At 41.4% G+C, this 14,771-nt stretch overlaps 1 long non-coding RNA gene across 1 annotated transcript; it reads left to right on the forward strand.

Moving 5' to 3' along the window:
• The first annotated feature begins 3,105 nt into the window (after positions 1 to 3,105).
• Positions 3,106 to 14,398, forward strand: LOC132830094 (uncharacterized). Its single transcript, XR_009646322.1, has 3 exons — positions 3,106 to 3,181; positions 7,343 to 7,381; positions 14,159 to 14,398. It is a non-coding gene; the product is annotated as an uncharacterized LOC132830094 (long non-coding RNA).
• Positions 14,399 to 14,771: the final 373 nt, after the last annotated feature.

A 14,771-nucleotide genomic window follows, 5' to 3' on the forward strand; every position in this document is an offset into this window, starting at 1 on the left:
TTTAGCACAGCCTGCCATCTTTTCCTCTTGCTTCCTTTTAGTCTTCTTTGTTCCTGACTTAGCCTCTCTTCTGCAAATGAGGTACTCTTCGAGATTTCTAATGCTATTGCTATTATTATTCTGGTATCCGTCATGTGCCTTCTTTTCCTTACTTTCTCATCAATATCATTATTCATCCAGGGTACTCTAGCTTTGGATACCTATATTTATTTTTCTTGGTTATGTACCTAGCTTACATCCATATATCTCATTTACTGTTTTATCTACCAAAATGAGTTTCTAATTCATATGCTCCAATTGAAATTTTAGACTCACAAAACCTGGCATTTTTCTGTCTGGGATCTTAATCATTGACGGATTTTTATTCTTTTCCATCTTAATATTGAGCCTTATTATGTTATGATTGCTATTTCCCAAATGTTCCCCGACTCTGACATTCTCCACTTTACCAGCATCAATTCCTAGGACCAGATACAGCAAAGCTCCCTCTCTAGTAGGATTGTTTTAGAAAATTCTTCTGAACATATTGAAGGGATTTCTCCCTCTCTATCTTTTTCCCTGTCTACGCAAGGGTAATTTAAATTTATAACTGTCACCTATTTTGTCTTGCAGATTGCCATAATCTGCCTACAAATACTCTCATCTACTTTCTTCCCACTATTCGGAGGTCTATGATAAATACCCAACAAGATCACTGCTCCCTTGCTATTCCTCACCTCCAAACATATAGATTATAATTTAGGAACTGCATTTTGTTTAAGGGTAATAATACTATTTTTGGTCAAGTATTGCTACATCTCCTCCATTTTTGCATACCTTATTTCTTCTAAAACTTGGATGTTAAGTCTCCAATCCTGTTCTGGCTTGAGTCACATTTGAGAACTTGATGTAGGAACTCACATGTGGATCTCAATGGCGTGATTCTCAGTGAATGTTCTGTTAAGATTAGATTACTTAGTGTGCAAACAAGCCCTTTGGGCCAACAAGTCCATACTGACCCACCAAAGCGCAACCCACAGAGACCTTTTCCCCTACACCTAACACTACAGGCAATTTAGCATAGCCAATTCACCTAACCTGCACATTTTTGAATTGTGGGAGGAAACCAAAGCACCCGGAGGAAACCCACGCAGAGAATGTGCAAACTCCCCACAGAGAGTTGCTGAGGTGGGAATTAAACCCGGGTCTCTGGCGCTGTGAAGCAGCAGTGCTAACCACTGTGCCACCATGTCACCCACAAAGTCATGAATGGTTAAGTAATGAATGGTTACTCAATAGAGTGTGATGATGATATATTTCAGTCATATTTCACATAAGTGAGGAAGGACTATCCTCTGCATTTAAGAATCATTATTCCACCGAGGTTCAGTATTGGTTAGAGTATAAATTTGGTTAGAGACAAAAAACTGCAGATGCTGGAATCCAAAGGACACAAACAGGTGGCGTAATACCCAAAATGTTACTTCTCCCTCTCCTGATGCTGCCTGGCTTGCTGCGTTCTTTCAGTCTCCTGCCTGGCTACTTTGTATTCCAGCATCTGCAGTTTATTTTGTCTCTAACCAAGTTTATACCACTGTGAGGTCTCTTCAAAGGATGCCCACTTTGAAGAAGTTCTCTGTCTCCCTCAGACGTGAACTCAGTGAGTCCCTTTCTCTGTTTGACCACACTGTGAAACAAAGCCACTACTACAGCCACGTCACTTTCCTCAGCTCCCATCTTTGCAACCACCTCATCCCTCAAGACCTACAGATACAGAGTTTAAATTTGGACCCACTATTGATGCTCCATACTTACAATACCTTCAATGCCTCCACAAACAATTCTCTCTCCGGATTCTCCACTCAACCCTCTCTGCAATGCGCAGGCTCCTCCATTCTGTCTTCTCATCCTTCCCCCAGCTCAAGGCCTCTCTGTCCCAAACCTGTGGAGGACCGTTACCCTTCTATATTTGATGCAGAATCTGGAGTCCTGAAAAAAGGTTGTGAGAGATTAATAGAAGAACTTTATCAAGAGTGCACAGGGATAATCCATATGGAAGCAGTAGGTAGATGTTACTTTTGATATCCAAAGGTAGGCAGTGATTTTGAGGAATCAGTGAAAAGTTGTGAAGTGTTACAAAATAAAAAAATGTTTTAACCAAGATTCCTTTTATTCCAAGCAGAAACATAGGAAAACCATGGAAACACCTATACAGCAATTTTTCTGAAGTGTGAATGGTAGAGTAATTTGTTTTTTATCAATAGATGTAGCAAGTGGATAAACATTAGATGGTATCTTCACCAGAAAGCTGAAGAGTTTTGAGAAAAAAAAGAGTCTATAAAGTTGAGATTTGGCCGTCTAATCTTCCAGAAATTAGGCTGGTGATTGGTTGCCAGTCAGCTTTTTTAGTGGGATGAAGATGGTTCCGCAACTCCCATGGCAGAGATACAGATGCTGCCAATGTGGCAGCTATAACTCGCTGCTAGGACAAGGTTTAGTTTTCTTTCGCCTGATGTGATTTCAAAGTACAAGGAAAGCAAAGCAAAGGTAACTCCTGCTGTGTGAGATTTTAAACTTAAAGAGTTCAACACTGGTCAGAAGGTCACAATGACAAGGCATTGACATGCTAAGAAAGAAGTTGTTGTAAAGATACCAGGTGCATTTATATATCTAGTGAAGACTGGAGAACGATTCTGTCAGTGTCATGTCAATTATTTGCTTGAAAGAGGAAATCTATCAAAGGTGTGCACAAGAAATGCTTTCCTTCATTGGTCAGTGCATTGAGTATAGGAGTTGGGAGGTCGTGTTGCGGCTGTACAGGACATTGGTTTGGCCAATGTTGGAATATTGTGTACAATTCTGGTCTCCTTCCTATCAGAAGGATATATGGATGAATTGGACCAAAGGGTCTGTTTCCGCTGCTGTACATCTCTATGACTGTATTCATGGTACTCTGGTAGTACGTGCATTTTGCATGTGATTATGGTATACAAACAATATTTGACCCAACCTGTTGGACTTCAGGTAGGTAGTACTAATTTTGTCATCCTTAATTCTGGGAACATATGTACGTGTACTATTTAGCATTTTAATGTATCATAATTTTTTTTGTTAACCAGGGAAATTGGTGAAATTAAACTCCCTAGCGCCCTCTTTGTTGGAGAGAAAGAAATTCAATTATGGCTGCTCATAACTGAACACGGTGAGCCTTTTCTCCAATGAGCGTAGAGTCATCAACCTGAAAAGTTAACTTCATTTCTTTTCACATATGCTTTCATGCCCATGGAGTGTTTCCAGCAGTTTTGTGTTTAGAGCTTTGTCAGCACCTGCTGCATTTTGCTTTTATAAAAATCTATCAATCTCCATGTTGAACATTCTTCTTGACACAATAACTACAGCTGTTTAGGGAAAGTGGTTTCCACTACCTTACTCATGAGAGAATATTTCATTCTTTCATTCTTTAATGAACTTGCTATATTGTGAACTGTAAGGTGCCCTTAGTTCTGGATTCCCTCTCAAAGGAATATCTATTTTATCAAATCCCTCTCTCAAATATCTTGATTAGATCACCCTTTGACCCTTAAATTTCAAGGGAATGCAAGCCAAGTTTATGAAGCCTGTCATCATAATGTGACCCTGTAAAACCTGTTACACTTCTGGTAAATTTTCTTCCAAAGCCAATATATGCTTCCTGTGGTGTCGTGCCCAAAACTGAATGTAATATTCCAGATGGGGTTTACTTAGTTTCAATACAGCAATTCTACCCTTTGTATTTTAGCTTGCTTGTGATAAAAGTGATAAACATTTTTGATTCCTAATGCTAATCTACCAGTGTTGGACCCAAAATAAAAACCATTGTATTTCCCCACATTTGATTTCACGAGAACCCCTTTCCACTGACATGGAAGCTTTTTTGCATATGTATGTGATCTGGTGAATCACTGGAATGTGATTGCAATTTGAACTGGATGGTCTAATTGAGATGTTTATTGCAGTGAAGGGCTACAGGGAGGAGAAACAAGACCAAATTCTGCTACTAACTTTGCAAGGCATGAGTTTTGTGCAGGAACCAAAGAGAAAATGCTGGAAAATCTCAGCAGGTCTGGCAGCATCTGTCAGGAGAGAAAAGAGCTGACATTTCGAGTCTAACTGACCCTTTGACCCTTTGACAGTTAGACTCGAAACGCCAGCTCTTTTCTCTCCTTACAGATGCTGCCAGACCTGCTGAGATTTTCCAGCATTTTCTTTTTTGGTTTCAGATTCCAGCATCTGCAGTAATTTGCTTTTATCCATTTCTCTGTAGGATTTCATTACTAAAGCTTAGGCAACTGCTGTCACCGATTCGACCTCCATCCTGATGGCAAGACCTCATGAGATGCTTGCAGCAACTGATCCCACCACCTAAATGCGGTTCACAGAAAGCTTTTAGAATGAATGAATTTTCACCGCTTCCTCTAATTCCTAACCACAGTATGTGGGAAGCCAGCAGTCAGAGATGTAACTGTATTGTGGGAGTTAAAACGGCGTAGGTTTCAGATCTCCAGCATGACAAGCTACCCACATCAAAGTTCCTGATGAAGGGCTTATGCCCGAAACGTCGAATTTCCTGTTCCTTGGATGCTGCCTGACCTGCTGCGCTTTTCCAGCAACACACTTTCAGCGCTACCCACATCAAACACAGCTTTTCCACATCATTCAAGCTGGGCTGACAGAATTTTCAAATTCTAAACTGGGCATTTTTTAATATGTTAAAAATCACTAATTGGAGATGTGTACCCAAGCACAATAGTTTGAAAATTAATTTGGGATTGAGCTCATTGAGTTAGAGACGAGTTTGCTGCAACTTGAATACAAACCTTTCAATGTAGGATATTGAAACAACTCCACAGGGGCCAGTATCCCATCACCAAGTCACCCTTCATTTACACATGGAGAGTCCTTCTCATTGATCCAATTCTCTCAGAGCCAGCTCTCAGAGTGAACAGAATCTCTGACACTCCTACTTATTTCTGAGAGCCAGGGCTCCCGACTTGACCAGATTTACAGCCCCAGTCAGGAAACTCATATTCTATGAAGTCCATCTGCCCACCCTCATTAGATTGACCACATCCCTCCCCCTCTAAGTCCAGGGATGTATGCCTGTTATTTTTCTTACATCCTCTCCAGGGTCTGATTCAGCCTCTGATGCAGGGAGCATGTACCTGGCCATTGCCCGCCTCTTGTGCTTGCAGCATCTCAGAAGAAATGTGCGCACTTCTTCAGTCAGTAAGGGTGTCAAGGCTGCGTCATCCGCCATGTCCATCCCAGACTCTGATTTTTCTTCAACGCTAGACTGAGGGGGAAAATCAATGGGTTCTGACAGCCTTTCTAGATGTTCTGAAGGGACGGGTGTGATTTGTTCCTGCCCTGTTTGTGATTTTGCAGCTTTCATGATGTCCACGTGCTCGTTCATAACCACCTCACCAACCGTACCTTGTATGTCACGGGATCCGATCTTGTGGCGGCCATGCCTCTGACCCATGCAGGGCCATTTCTGTGGTTTTGGCACCGAATTTTGTCCCATGAAGTAAATTGTATTGCTCGCTTAGAGGGATCATGTGTCCAGCATTGGCGTTCCTCATGCTGTTATTCCCCCAGCCCCCAAGTCCAGGAAGCTCAGATTTAACCTGGTGTGGAGCCTTCTCCCCATTAGCAACTCCGCTGGAGCTATCCCTGGAGTTGCATCTGTGGTGATCCAAAATGAAAAAAGAATTCGGAGAGTTTGGAATCGGGTGAAGTTGTAGGCTGTGTCTTTAAGCCTGCCTTCAGAGTTCGAACTGCTCTTTCCACCAGACCATTGGACGGTGGGTGTTTTGGAGCTGTCCTTACATGCTGAATGTCATTTGACTTCAGAAAGTACTCGAATTCCCTGCTGGTAAATGATGATCCATTGTCCGTGACCAACACTTCCCGCAGCCCGTGTATTTCAAAAGATGCTCACAGCTTTTCTCTCATAAGTCCTGTGTTTGGAGGATGAACTCAATGCATGCCCAATCACTTTGAGTGAGCATCCACAGTCAGTAAGAACGTTAATCCCATGAGAGCAAAGGTGGGGGTGGGGGTGTGTGTGGTCGATGTGTAGTTGAGTCTGGGATTGACCCAGTTATCCCCTTAAATGTGGGGAGCTGTTAATGGTAATTTTTGTCCTTGTTAGCACTCTGGGTATTGCCCCACCAACACATCCAATCCTGGCCACCAGACAAAACCTCTTGCCAACATCTTCATGTTGGGGATACCACTGGATCACCCTGATGAAGTTCGGCCAGTACCTAGTGGCTAACTCTGCTCGGGACAATCGGTCTTGCTCCCCACAGTAATGGCATGATGCCTGAAATGCTTCACCTAATTCAAAGATGACTGTTGTGAGCAAATTTCTTTAGGAGCATACTTCTGTCTTCGTCACTGAAATAATTCCACAGATGCCGATATCCTGTTACCAGGTCACCCTTTATTTACACATGTATAATATTTGGCACTGATCCAGACTCCCTCAGAGCCAGTTCTCAGAGTGAACAGGACCTCTGAAACCGCAGTTTATGTGTGTCAGTCAGTGCTCCCTAACCAGCCCCAATCAGGGAAGTCATGTTCGATGATGTCCACCTGACTGACCTTCTTACAATCACTACAGGTATCTCAACTGTTAATGCACCATGCTGTCCATTAAAGTCTCATTGGCTCCATTCCCAGTGAATGATATTAAAATGCTTCTTCCCTCATGCTACAGCCACCAATTCATGTCTAAAATACTTCATATTAGCTTCAAGAAAAATATGAAAGAAAGATTGTTACCAGTCCAGCTTAATACACCTTTTCTTTACTGACCCCTGGCAATGCTATGGAGGAACCTGTGGCCTATCTAGTTAAAAAAAGAATTGGGGCCCCAAGTGCTATACATTTACGGAGCCTAAGTGTAGTGATTGGAACCAGGTAGATCTTACTGACTATGAGATCCTTGATTGGGCTGTTAACCTGGGGCAATCAAGGAGCATTGGCTGACAGACATAAACAAGCGATTCAGAGTTTCCTGACATCAGGGACAGACTCTGGCTGTAACTATCCAGCCCGATGTACTGTGCAAATGCAAATAAATGGTGACTTGGTGGAGGGATACCGGCCTCTGTATGGTTATTTCACTGTGTAAACTTAAACAAAACCTTGATGACTTAACAGAAGAAAGCGTACAACTCTGACATATTTACAACTGAAGACTGGGTTTTGGAACAAAAGCCTTGGAGACTCTATGTAAGTATGCACTGAGCAAACGTTTAGACTGTTAGGTTTTCTGAAAGTTTACTTTAATCTGTGTTTTATTATTTGTTCACAGATTGCCTTTTCTATCAGGACAGAGCTAGTTGAGGACAAGGTAAGTATTGGTTAACGATTTAATGATGACATGTGTAACCAAATAACAGTTTCATCTGTAACTATTAGTTAACTAGTGGTTTGTGCATGAACCAGGTCTGTCACATTTCTCCCTGGCAGTGATACAGGAATCTGCATTGTCTATAATCAAAATCAGGATATAGATAGGACAGCTGAAGGTCTGTCTCAGTGATCCAATCTCTGTTTTTGATCTTCCTCTCTTTTTGGCATTTCAGTATGCATGCAGGATGTTAGTTTAATTATGACTTATACTTTGCTTCTACATTAATGTGAGATTTTAATGCTCAATGAAGTAGAAAGGTTAATGCAGTGTTGTTTCATGTAAAATAACAGCAACAAGGAAAAGATAACTCTTACATCTGAGAATAAAATACTTCAAAGCAACTATTGTGAACAGAACTGGAACATTTAGGTAGGGTGGAGGGTAAGACTTATGCTTTCCTCATAAATCAATATTTCCAAAATTGCATTTTCTGTTTTTTTTTCTGGATGCCCATTCAAACTAAAGTCAAGAAAAAGGAGCAAGACAAAAGGCATTGAGTCCATGACAATTGTGTGAATTGTTTTAATAAAGCTCATGTTTCAAAAAAGGCAGGACAGTCTGTGAGCTGTCAGCGAAGAGACATGAAATATCTTGTATTGTTCAAATCCTCCATGAAAGATTAAGGAAAACTAAAAGTGCAAAAGATAGTTACACCCTTGCAGCAATTTCAAGGAAAATCCCTACAATTACACTCCTTAATTACACCTTGTAAGACCTTTTATTTTTGTGGTCTTCCCTTTTCTTTTACAAACGTTATATACAGGTACACACAAAAAGCCAAGAGCAGAGATAAGCTGCCTTTGCTGGTCTGATTTTATTTTACTAATGAATGTACTTTCTCAACATTTTCTATCTGTGGATAATGTCCATTAAATTACACCAGGGATGGAAATTAAATGCTGGCTTTGCCAGCAGCACCCATTGATTTGATAAGGTGGCTGTTTAGCTGGGATTCTTTCAGTTTATATGGTACTAAATGCATGGGTTCAATTCCCACAGGACTGAGGTTATTATGAAGGCTGTGTCCTTGGGACAATGTCAAGGGAGCTTTGTTTTCTTTCAGTTTTAAAAGAGTGGAAGTAACTTTTTCAGTTTACTTTTAGTTCAGAATAAAGGGTGTTTAATGCTGTCTTTAACTCCATGCTATCGCTGTCCTGGGAGTATTTGATGGGGATGATGTCAAGGGAAACTTACCTTTGGTTTAGTTTTAGTTCAAAAGTATAGAGAGACATTTACTTTCTATTTAAAAGAGTAGAGAGAGATTTACTCTGCATCTAACACCAGAGATGTTCCTTTTGTGTGAGTATTTGATGGGGACAGTGCAGAGGGATCTTTACTTTCTTCTTATCTTTAGTTTAAAGGAGTGAAAGGCTGTCTTTCTCAGCCTCTCTCTTTGTCTGAATTGTGATGACCCTCAGGTGGAGCCACCATCAGTTGTCTCTCCCATGAGAGAGTAGCTCTATGATCTGGTAAGACTATGGTGTCTTTACATTTAAAGTTTGATAGCAAGTCTAAGCACGACCTTGACCTTTCCCTCCCCAGTCCAGAACATCAAAGGTAAATTTAGAACATCAGCTGTTCCCATTAAACAAACTGAGGCTAAGGCCTGGGGTGTCATGCCTCCATGACAGGGTGAGAAATAAATCTTGAGCCTTAACTGACTGGCAAAGGGACTATGTGAGAAAGTTTACCCCAGTCCGCCTAACTTCTGGTCAACACTGAAGAATGCTGCTGTAGGCCCATTTAGAACACTAGCAGCTCTGATGCCTCAGCAGTGTCACCAGGGGATGTGGTTGATATTGAGAACGGCATGAGATATTGTTTGACAAATATTGTAACAATTTGAGAGTGCTGAGGGTCAGAGGCAAAGTCTATCTAGAAATAGATTTGTCCACTGATGGGGCATAAACCTCTTTCCTTGATGTAACACTGCACTTTGAACAAAGAACCTCTGGCTCTGCTGGTGCCCAAGGCAATTGCAGGAACTTCACTTTAATTTGGCTGGTGACCTCCCTCAATGGTAAGAATAGTCACCACATCATTGGCAAGATTCCGAAAGCTAGGTCAAATGGTGTTAAGTGGGTCTTCAATTATGCTAATTAGCTGCCTGCCAGCTTGGAGCAGCTAGCCTCTCTGTATCCCACCCACTGTTCGTAAAATGATGCCCTGCTTTAGTGTTATGAAAACCATAGCAATAAAGATATTTTTGTGTAATTAATTAGATTAGATTAGATTAGATTACTTACAGTGTGGAAACAGGCCCTTCGGCCCAACAAGTCCACACCGACCCGCCGAAGCGCAACCCACCCATACCCCTACATTTACCCCTTACCTAACACTACGGGCAATTTAGCATGTCCAATTCACCTGACCCGCACATCTTTGGACTGTGGGTTGAAGTCCATGACAGGATACTTGATTTTTACAGTTTGATATATTCTCTGTGCTGTTCCATTCCAGATTTGTGACATGGCAGTATGATTTATACAGGACGTGCAGCACATCCACTTTGTGTTATACTATATTTAGCAGCACATGACAATATCATGCAATTGATGATTTTAAGACCTTACTAAATCCATTTCCTTGTTTTACACCTTCATTTCCTTTTGAAAATGCAGTGGGCTCCAGCTGATAGCCACCTCTCTTCATCCTTCCCTTGTCTGTCTTGTCATGCTGCTTGCCCCACATCCAGTCCTGCCTGAGCAGAAATTTCCTCCAAACATGGACAACTGCCCAGGAGCCCCTGTTGGTTCTTTTTGGGAAGGCACAATGTCTGAAGTGCCAGTCAGGTACTTAACCAGGCAGGGGCAGATTGTCCCAGGGGAATGGGGAGGTGGATGGCCTAGTGGTGTTATTGCTAGACTGTTAATCCAGTGACTCAGGTAATGCCCTGGGGACATGGGTTCAAATCCTATTTGAATTCAATAAAAAAAAGAAAAAAATTAGGAGTTTAATGATAACCACAAGTCAATTGTTGGGGGGGGGAGCCCATCTGGTTCACTAATGCCCTTTAAGGAAGGAAACTGGCATCCTTAACTGGTCTGGCCTGCATGTGATTCCAGACTCAGTTGGTTGATTTTAATCTGCCCTCTGGGTAATTAGGGATGGGTAGTAATTGCTGTCTAGCCTCTTCTCATGAATGATTAAGTGGATAATAAAAATCTATCTATCTAATTTATTGTCACCATCCCTACCCCTTTCCACCAAACTTGCCCTCCTCAAACTCTGTTCCTCAACCACAAAGTCAATCCCTCTTGCTGGGTCATTGTCAGAGTCTGAGCCACACTTTGCAATCATGCATTGCTATTGTCCCTGAGATAAGCTCTGAGCACAATTCCATCCCCCCATCACCCATCTCAGCCTCTGCCTCAGCTTATCTAATGCTGAAACCCTCAGGCTTTCTTTTATTATCTTTGGAATTAATTATTTCAATGCTGTCCTGAACAACTTACTACCTTCCGTCCTCCATCAACTTGACTTCATCCAAAACTCTGGCAATATCCTGACTCACCCTAAGTCTAGTTCGCCCACCACCTATTTATTTGCTGACATATATTAGTTTCTGATGTGGCAATGCTTCAATTTTAAAATATTTTTATCCTGGTTTTTAAATTCATCTATGGCCTCATTCTTTTCCACCTCTGTAACCTGCTCCAGGGCAACAACTTTATAACCAACCAATTCCAAGCATCTGCACATCCCCACTTTAAATTGCTCCTCAATTGATGGCTATTCCTTCAGCTATTCAGGCAGTACTGCTTCTGTTTCTTTAAGATGCTTCTTAACACATACCTCGTTAACTGAGAGAAAATGAGGACTGCAAATGCTGGAGATCAGAGTCAAAGAATGTGGTGCTGGAAAAGCACAGCCAGTCAGGCAGCATCTGAGGAGAAGGAGGATCAACGATTTGAGTACATGTTCTTCATCAGGAATGATCTTGATGCTCGAAATGTTGATTTCCCTGCTCCAAGATCATTCCTGATGTAGAGCCTGACAGGCTGTGCTTTTCCAGCACTACACTCTTCGACACATACCTCTTTAACCCAATTCCTGGCCACCTCTCCCAGTATTTCCATCTGTGGCTCACTTTCAAATGTTGTTTGATAATGCTCCTGCAAAATGCCTTGGGACATTTTCCTTCTATTTAAAGATAAATGTAAGCTTTTCTTGTAGGTGAATAGTTCTTGTATTTTGTTCCATGTTCAACTCCTTGAGATTCACCCTAATTTTGCTTTTGTTTATTATTCAGCTTCTCTTTGGCATTTGTTCAGCTTTATGTTTCCTTTAACACATAACAATGATCTTTTGATCTAGGAAAGTATACCTTTAAGTAATCTGTGGCAATGATACTGGTGTATGTTTTACCACTACAATGATAAGATTATTCAATGTTGTATTCGTGATGGTCTCTCAGCAACTTGTTGTGTTCCTTCTGCCATTGACCAGTTTCAACCAGAAAAAAAATTGTATGGTGTGCAATAGAATTTGTCATGTTGCTAATTATGTGTCATGTGTCAACCATGGGGTGGCACGGTAGCTCAGTGGTTAGCACTGCTGCCTCACAGCGCCAGGAATCCCGGTTAGATTCCCGCCTCGGGTGACTCTGTGGAGTTTGCACATTCTCCCCGGGTTTCCTCTGGGTGCTCCGGTTTCCTCCCACAGTCCAAAGATGTGCAGGTTAGGTGAATTGGGTGGGTTACTCTCCAGAGGGTTGGTATGGACTAGTTGGGCCAAAGGGTCTGTTTCCGCGCTATAGAGAATTTATTCTAACCTAATTAAATGTAATTATTATTCATTCACCTGAAAAGAGGAAATAGACTGAAACACTTAATTTGCTTTGATATAAATGGCATCTGTTGATCAATCCAGAGCCAGGCAAAAATAATATTATCACAGTGTTCCTAATATTTTCTGTATTCTCTATCCTTAAAATCTCAGAGGTGCCACTGCCGACTGAAGTATCAAATTAGCCATTGTTTTGTTCCACTTTCAGGGCTTACACTGATTGAAACTGGCCAATTGATTTCACATCAGATCTATGGCAAGGGAATGAGCTGCACTCTACAGAGATTGAAAATTGTCCAAACTCATTTTTCTTGGGATTGGTAAGGGTCATCATACAGTGGTCCTTTGTCCACTGGGATTGAGACTATTCCAGTTCATTTCACTAATAATGTGTATTTGTTATCACAGATTGAACCTATGTCCATTGGGATGGAGATTGTTCAAAATCATTCAATTTGCGACTGATCATTTCTGTCGGCCAAATGAAACTTCATTTACTTTTACTATTGGTCCAAGGTGATCCAGTGGTGACACCTGTTTGCTGAGGTCATATTACCCCTTAGGAGATAAAAAAGAAATATTGTAAATGTTGGGAATCTGAACTAAAAGCAGAAAATGCTGGAAATGTTCAGTATCCAAATGGAGGCTCACCAAGTTCATTTTTTTTTAATCCCATTAGAAGTTTTAGTACTTGACACTTTTTAGATGTATCAATTTGTTTTCCAGGCAATGTTTAATTTCTGTGATATAAATTAGTTTAGATTACTTACAGTGTGGAAACAGGCCCTTCGGCCCAACAAGTCCACACCGACCCGCCGAAGCGCAACCCACCCATACCCCTACATATGCCCCTTACCTAACACTACGGGCAATTTAGCATGGCCAATTCACCTAACCCGCACATCTTTGGACTGTGGGAAGAAACCGGAGCACCCGGAGGAAACCCACGCAGACACGGGGAGAATGTGCAAACTCCACACAGTCAGTCGCCTGAGTCGGGGATTGAACCCGGGTCTCAGGCGCTGTGAGGCACTGTGCCACCGTGCCGCCATCTAACCACTGTGCCACCGTGCCGCCCACTACCACCGTGCCGCCCACTGCCACCGTGCCGCCCACTACCACCGTGCCGCCCACTACCACCGTGCCGCCCACATGAAAGGTACATCTGGTGCAATCATTGCAAATGTATCACTAAATATATAGAAAAGCATTTCGAGTCATTTTACATTTTTTCCCTTCGTTTATTGTGTTTTTTGTTGACGATGGTTGTGTGGAACTTAATAATTTTTGTTTTCAGATTTGTCCCATAAAAGTTAGAGAATTAATGCTTGATTTAAATGATTGTTTTTGATGGAATTTCCAACCTGCTTAGTTTTCCGTAGAATCAAAGGAGTGGAGGAGGGCAAGGTTTGCAAGCAGCATGTACCGGCTTGTCTGTGACTGGCCAGTCACTTCTGAGGAGATGCTGCAGAAGCCGTACACTTGCTGTGAACTTCTGAAACCTTGTTGCCTCTCTTCAGCTGTGAGCGATAGTCCTGGGAAACCATTTCGAGTCATGATGAATTTCTCAGGCAACGATATCAAAGGAAAAATATAGTTTGCAGCATTTTGAACAAATAACATGACATTGCTTTTCACAGTTTAATATTTTTGTCAGAATTTTGTATTTTGTTAATGTTTATTAAAAACAAAGTTAATTGAAAAAAAGATAAATTTCCATTCAGTTGTCAAGCCAACATGGAAGCTGTAAATTGTTTTAAATAATATTGAGTATTTGCATTAGTAATCTTTTTTATCTCTTTGTCATTTGGCTTCCTGGTTATTCCAGGTTCTGAGTTGTTAATATTATTATTTTAATTCGAGATTAACCTAACTGTTTTTCTCAGTGGATGTTGATCATTACTATTTCCCATTTATGTTTTGCAGTTTGAGGAAAACAGAGCCTGTTTGGAAACTTTATTTTATGAACAATATTAGAATTGTGTGACACCCCCCCCCCCCCCCCCCCAATAAACCTTACTAATGCATTCTTGGTCCAGAACCCGAGAATCCATCAGACTGTTAAACCAGCTGAGCCCAAGGGACAACATTGCTTGTTTAACAGCTCTCATTCTCTGATTTCTGCTGTCAATCATATACTTTTAATTTACAGTAACTTAAGAAGTTTCACGTGCTTTCAGTTTTTGCAACTGAGATTTTAATTAGCGATTGATATTGTTATTGCCAATTGTAAGTAGGAAGCAATGCTTGAATGAATTTTAAAGTTTTTTTTAAAACAATAAATTCTATTGTTAATATAAAGCTCATTGCTTCAATACAGTGTATAGGGCATGAGGTACCAGGGTGGGGTGGGGGAACGTGGTAGTGGGGTGAAGTACCTTAGTTTGGCCTGAAGGGCATGGGATGTCATAGATCAGGTTTGGGGAGTGTGTGAGGGCTGAGGAGTAAGGGGGCAGAGGGCATTACTTTTATCATTATAATTGGGACAAAGTCAGGTAGCACTGAGGTGGGTCTTTTGAACAACTCTTCTCAGTATTTT

The sequence above is a fragment of the Hemiscyllium ocellatum genome, chromosome 30 (genome assembly GCF_020745735.1).
Source record: "Hemiscyllium ocellatum isolate sHemOce1 chromosome 30, sHemOce1.pat.X.cur, whole genome shotgun sequence".
In the NCBI taxonomy this organism is placed as follows: domain Eukaryota; kingdom Metazoa; phylum Chordata; class Chondrichthyes; order Orectolobiformes; family Hemiscylliidae; genus Hemiscyllium; species Hemiscyllium ocellatum.